The following is a 6,787-nucleotide window of genomic DNA, read 5'->3' as shown; positions in this document are numbered from 1 at the left end:
GAAGGACAATAGCTTTATCAGACATTTATAAGAGAAGTTGACTGAGCTAGAGATTTACATTTTTCTAGCTAGATGAATATTTATCATTTTGAAATAATATTCAAAGAACAGAATGTTCCTGAGATGGCTACTTATTCTTCTCATCCTACACTGTAAAATAATTTCTATGGGTAAGTAATATCTTAGAACTTGAGTTATAGTACTGAACTAGACATGGACTCTTGAAATTTAATGAGGAGATATAATAACCAAATATTTCTCTCAATGTATCATAGTGGTGTCCACCGAGAAGAGAAGGGGGATGGGTAGGAGGAAAAGTATCTTTGGGGACCCATTATTTCAGAAATTTTAATGGACAGGGAGCCCAACTGTGGGGTTTCCTCCATCCCCAGACAAGGTCTCCTACTTTGGCCTCTCACATATTGGGAGTATCCATATGTGCTGGGTGGCAAGTCATAATACAAAGGCATTGAGCTACTGATACCTGGATTCTCCATAATATGGGATTAGAATGGCAGACAGTCTGGTTACCTTTACACATGAACTGTAGATAATAATGTGTCCCTTACTTTTCTCATTGTTGCATTGTAATCAAATATCTGAAGGAAGTAATAGAACAGAAAGGACTTAGATTGATTCTCAGTTGAAAGGGCATAAGCCATGGGGTTTGTATTATGGAAGTGGTGGTGGGTGGCTGTTATAACAGGAGTGGAGGTTCTGGCATCCAGGAAACAGAAAGGAGCATCAGCCCACCTAGTTCAGCTACTGTCCCTAACAATTCAAGTCACAGACTGATATATGTTGTCTCTCTATATATATATCACTGAGATATTATAATTCAGCACAGGAAAGTGTGTGAGAGGCTGATGAGCTGGCTCAGTGGGTAAAGTGCCTACCACACAAGTGTAAGAAACTGAGTGACTTCTCAGCACCTTTGTAAAAAGCAGCATACAGCAGCAGGTATCACATCTGAAACTCTAGTGCTGGTGTGGGCAGGGTGGGGTGCAGAGAGGCAGATAGACCTCTGGAACTCACTGGGAAGCCTGCTGAATCTGGTTCTGGAACTGTCAGTCTCAAAAAACAAGGTGTAAAGCAACTGTGGAAGTCAGCACTGTCTACCTCTGGCTTCTAACAAACATATACATGTGTATCATGGGCATACACACATAATCACAAAGCCCCACTCAAAGATCAGTAATATAAGCTGTAACATCTGAAGTAATTGTGGACTCCCTAATGCATCCACTTTGTAGCAGGAAACTATGTAGAAAATTTATGAGGTCCAGGAGTCATCTACTATAAAGATCTTATTAACTTAAGCCCAGGATTGCTTGGTTATGTAATCACTTTTTAGAAAGTGTTGGACATCTTTTCCTATGTTGTAATCTTTGAGATGCCAAGAACTTTCTGAAACCATTTAACATCTGCATAGTGAAGTGTGGTATGTATTATGATATGAACCCATGTGGATGAATGTTGGCACAGTCTATGGGCTGGAGCTACTTCCTTGTGTGGGGTAGTAACTCTTCCGAGGCTTTGTCTTCACTCTTTTACTCTATCACCTACTTTGCTGCTCAGTGAATACTTTTTTTCAAAGTATATCATCTATCTGTCTGTCTGTCTGTCTGTCTGTCTGTCTGTCTGTCTGTCTGTCTGTCTACCTATCTATCTTTTAAAACATAAAGTATGCAGCACACATTTAATGTTGTGCTTTGTCCTACCCACATTCCTTCAAAGCAGATGCAATTCTCTCAGTGTCAGGCTTCAGGAAAAGATACTACATGATTCCAACTCAGTTTCCAACCTGGTATTTCAGCAGTGTGCTGCATGCCAGTCCTGGATGGGAATTTCTGCTGCTTTTTTTTTTTTAAATCAGAAAGTTCCATCTTATAATAAGACTGTGTTGCTTTTGTATAAGTCACAGAGAAGAGGAGCAGAAGGATCTGATCCTATTTATCAGGCTGGTAAACTTTCATTAAACTTAGGCTTGGTGGAAATATTGTGCTTACATTAACTACAGATCCTTCAGGTAGGAGACAATCTGAAATGAAATTGTGCAGGCTAAGATATGAACAGATTTTCATTTTCCCTATTTTTGTTAATCCTAATGGTTCTAGACTTTTTATAGATCTACATATACACTAGCTATTTTTGATGGTCAAATCACTATTAATCATGGAGAAATAGTCCAAGCATTACACATATCTATGATACAGGACTTTTAGTATTTGCTATTTCACCAAAGACATTAATAGTATAAAAGTAATAGATGACATTTATTAAGCCCCTAGTGTATGTCAGTAACTTTATATGTTTTACCATTAGTCCTTAAGTCAACTCTACAAGAAATACATGGTCTACTGCACTTTAAAAAAGAAATAGAAACTCTGAAAAGCTTAATAATTTACATAATCAGTGACTTGAAAGATGCAGAAATTATCTTATTGGGTCTGAAGTCCTCCATATTTCCCTCTGAAACATACTCTCGCTGTTGATTAAAATTTGTTTGCAGTGTGGAGAACAATGTAAAAAAATTCTGTTTTTTGTACAGAATCATCCCTTAATCTTCCTGGATCATTCAGCTGTGTTTACTGAGAATCTTTTCTTGTCTGCATCCTTGAAGGTTCTGTGGCTGTAACAACAGTGAAAAGGAACCACATCTCCCTAAGAGCAGTTTTCACTGCATCAGGAAGAAGAGACAAACTGGCCAACCAGACTACATTTGGGATGAGTGGAGCTGCAAACTCAGGACAGACAGATGGGAGAGAGATGTGCTCAACAATAACTTTTGAGGAAGGCTCCATCTTTCTTCCTTGCTGGGATGGTTAAGGAGCCCCCACTGGACAGGGAGAGCCTGGAAAGGCTGTCTAGTACACATGATCATGAGAACATCCATGGAAATGAGTGTGACTATAGTCCATAGATAGACACATGTGGATCATTTATTAAGGTTGGAACATAGCAATGAATGAAGAGGTGACTAGGAGAATTTAAAACTGGAATATCTCATAAAAAGCAACCTGGAAACTCAGCTTAAATTGCATACCTGTAACTTAGTTCCCCATACTCAGTACTCATACTTCATACCCCTTCTCTTCTTCCTTCTTTTCTTCTCTTTGGGGTGCTAGGGATTGAATTCGGGGCCTTTCTTTGTTCACAGGAGACAAACACTATCAAGTCACATCCACATCTCTTAATCTTCCTATTTGGTCTTTTATTTATTTTCTTTTCTGATTATCACATTGCCATGTGTTGATGTTAGAAAATATGCTCAGTACAAATGACTGTGACAAATAAAAACAGGAAAGATTTCCCTTGTCTCGGACAACTGACCATATGCCCATGCATTTGTTCCTGCAGAAGTTGGGCTCTGATTCTTCATAGTTAGATGTTCTTACTCAACTTCCTGCTCTGAAGCTGTATGTTTATGCCCTAGTATTGCATTGTATGTGGACCATCTTTGCTACTGACCTCTCATATCCCAGACATCTAGCTCTGCTGAGAGATGAGTGGGCCTCACTAGTTCTGTGTCTGTGGGACACTGAACTTCATGGAGACACATGAATAACTTGGCTTGTGAGAAATTGAATCACTAGGATCGTGCTGGATCTGATGCCAGATCTGACATGAAGGCTAGTGAAAGCCACTGGCAAGCTGAAGTTTGACAACAGGAATGGGCAGGCGCAGACCCCTTAAGAAAAGGGAATATGTGAAGAAAAAAGAAATCATGTGACCAAGAGGGGGATGGAGATGGTGAATCTGTCTGTCTGGTCATTTTGATGTTCTTATAAAGTCTACCTTTTCTTCCTGTTTGGTTCCACAAAGCCCTAGTAGTTTTCCCAGAGATGTCATGTAAACAGGTGCTTTCTCATTGTAACCAAAGCCCACTTAACTACATCAAGTTTCTTCAGTGTTCTCTTTTCACTTTTAGTTTAAGTTCCCTTCAGTTGTGTTTTTGTATTTAACATACACATGCATGCACACTCTAAAATTTTAGATAGCTACACCTCTGATTTTTCATTATGATTATTTCTATTGCATTTCAACTTGTATTCTCATTACAGATCATATAAAATACATTCTATTTTTTTCTGTAGATTTGGAAAGGATGATACAGCCTTTTATATTTAAATTTCATCTACATGTAACTTATTTTGGTGTATGTATGTGGTAAGAATGTAATGGAAACAGTTTTAATAATAAAATAGCTAATTGGTTGTACCTCAATTCTCCTTTTTCTTTTTAACAGGTTTGTAGTGTCTCACTGATAATGTTAAATTTATATACATACATCTGCATCTACCATATGATAATGTTGCTGAGATGTCTGTTCTGTTGACTCATTTATATAACAAGAAATCTTTTTAAAGGAATTCTTTCTAGCCTGTAGACAGGAAAGGTTCCTAAGGGGGTGATGGAATTCAGGAGTGGGTGGTGCTAAAAAGAGGGCTTGGGTTCTCACTTCTCTCAGGGTTTCCTTGGCTAACTAATGATTTTGTGATTTCCCGAGTCTTAGTCGAGGTTTTACAAAACTGGAATATAATCTACAAATATTTATTGTATTTATGAAAATATAAACATGCAGCATTTAAAAATGTGCTAGATTTGAGCACCTGATAGGAGTCATAAGCTCACTGGCTATGGTCTTTTTTTGTCATCCAGTTTGGCTGAAGTATTAAGATCTTTCTTAATGCAAGGCCCCAAGTATTTATCATTACAGTTGATACTACTAGGTGACACCTATTATCTTCAGAGATGAATTTTAACAAATCATATAGCTTCCAAAGTTTAAACTCAAAAATAATGGAGTTAGTTAAAAAAAATCTAATGTAGATTTAGAGCAGATTTATTTTAGAACTCTTTTGACTAAGTTCCATAATAATATATTTTATATTTCACATTTAGTTATTATAATAAGCAATTGATACATTTTTAAAAAGGTATTTATCTTAATTATACAATGTTGAAATTAATATAGGTTCACCTTACAGTAATTCCGACTGTTCCGAACTAAAGGATTTGAGTTTTGTTTTTGAGAATTTGTATAATCAGGTTGAATGACTTCTGTCCCAACCTCTGTAATTTATGTGAAGGGGAAAATGCACATTTTTATTTCCCTGCACTTAAGTATGCCCCTAAAGGCTTAGACTAAACCTCAGTAGAATTTTGCTAACACACACACACACACACACACACCTGTATCATCATCAAAATCTGTACCACCATCAATTCTCAGACCAAACAATATGCATTAAGGGTATGGTAGATTTATAGGCCTGAGGATCATCATCTCCCTTACTCCCAATCATTCACTCCTGGGGTCTATGAATGTGACAATCATAGGCTCTTGGACAAATAGTATAAGTCATGCATTTCTTGCTTTATAATAGGCCTTAAATTCTATTAGGATTTGGTCGGTTACTCCCCTAGCATGTGTGCCTCTCTATTGTACCCATGGCTATATCTTGCCATGCTGGTCATTATTGTGGATGAACGGTTTACAGCTAAAATTACTGATGACTTTCACCCACAACAGCCCATATAGCACCTTCTGTACTATACTCTGAGAGCTAGCCATCCGGGAGGAGACTTCCTAGTCAGTTCCAATTTGATATCTTCATACTCTGTGAACAAACTACACAGTCTTCAGCAATAACATCTTACCATCAAGTTCTGGTGGATATCCAAAAGGAATCTCACTGTTGACTAAGAATTAATAATACCATTATTAGAGAAACATAAAGGTATCCAAGCTCCTGTATTATTCTAGGATATCTTTGCAGCACCCCTGAACAACTGCTTGAGGAATCCCATACTGCAAATGGGCTTAGAATTTGGCAACCTAGGGCTTCTAGGACTAGTGTCATACTGTGTGGAGCAACTCCACTTATACTCTCTTATATGAACACACACACACACACACACACACACACACACGCACACACACATAGCAGGTTTGGTGGCTGATTATGGGATAGATGCCCTGGTGGGTAGTCTCTGGATAGTCCATCCTTTCGTCTTAGCTCCAAACTTTGTCTCTGTAACTCCCTCCATGGGTATTTTGTTCCCTATTCTAAGGAGGAATGAAGTATCCACACGTATGTCTTCCCTCTTCTTGATTTTCTTGTGTTTTGCAAATTGTATCTTGGGTATTCTAAGTTTTTGGGCTAATATCCACTTTATAAGCACAAAATAATATCCACTTAATAATATCCACAAAATAATATCCACTTATCACTGAGTATATATCTAATGACTTTTTTTAATTGGGTTACCTCACTAAGGATGATATCCTCCAGATACATCTATTTGTCCAAGAATTTCATAAATTCATTGTTTTTAATAGCTGAATAGACTATTCAGAGACTACCCACCCGGGGATCCATCCCATAATCAGCCACCAAACCCAGACACTATTGCATATGCCAGCAAGGTTTTTTCTGAAGGGACCCTGGTATAGCTGTCTCATATGAGGCTATGCCAGTGCCTGGCAAATACAGAAGTGGATGCTTACAGTCATCTATAAGATGGAACACAGGGTCCCCAATGGAGAAGCTAGAGAAAGCACCCATGGAGCTGAAGGGGTCTACAATCCTATAGGTAGAACAACAATATGAACTAACAAGTACCCCCAGAGCTAGTGTTTCTAGCTGCATATGTAGCAGAAGATGGCCTAGTCGGCCATCATTGGGAAGAGAGGCCCTTTGGTATTGCAAACTTTATATGCCCCAATACAGGGGAATACCAGGGCCAAGAAATGGGAGTGGGTGGGTAGGGGAGCAGGGCG

Source organism: Mus caroli, chromosome 11 (assembly GCF_900094665.2).
Source record: "Mus caroli chromosome 11, CAROLI_EIJ_v1.1, whole genome shotgun sequence".
NCBI lineage: Eukaryota > Metazoa > Chordata > Mammalia > Rodentia > Muridae > Mus > Mus caroli.
This window is presented reverse-complemented; position numbering follows the sequence as displayed.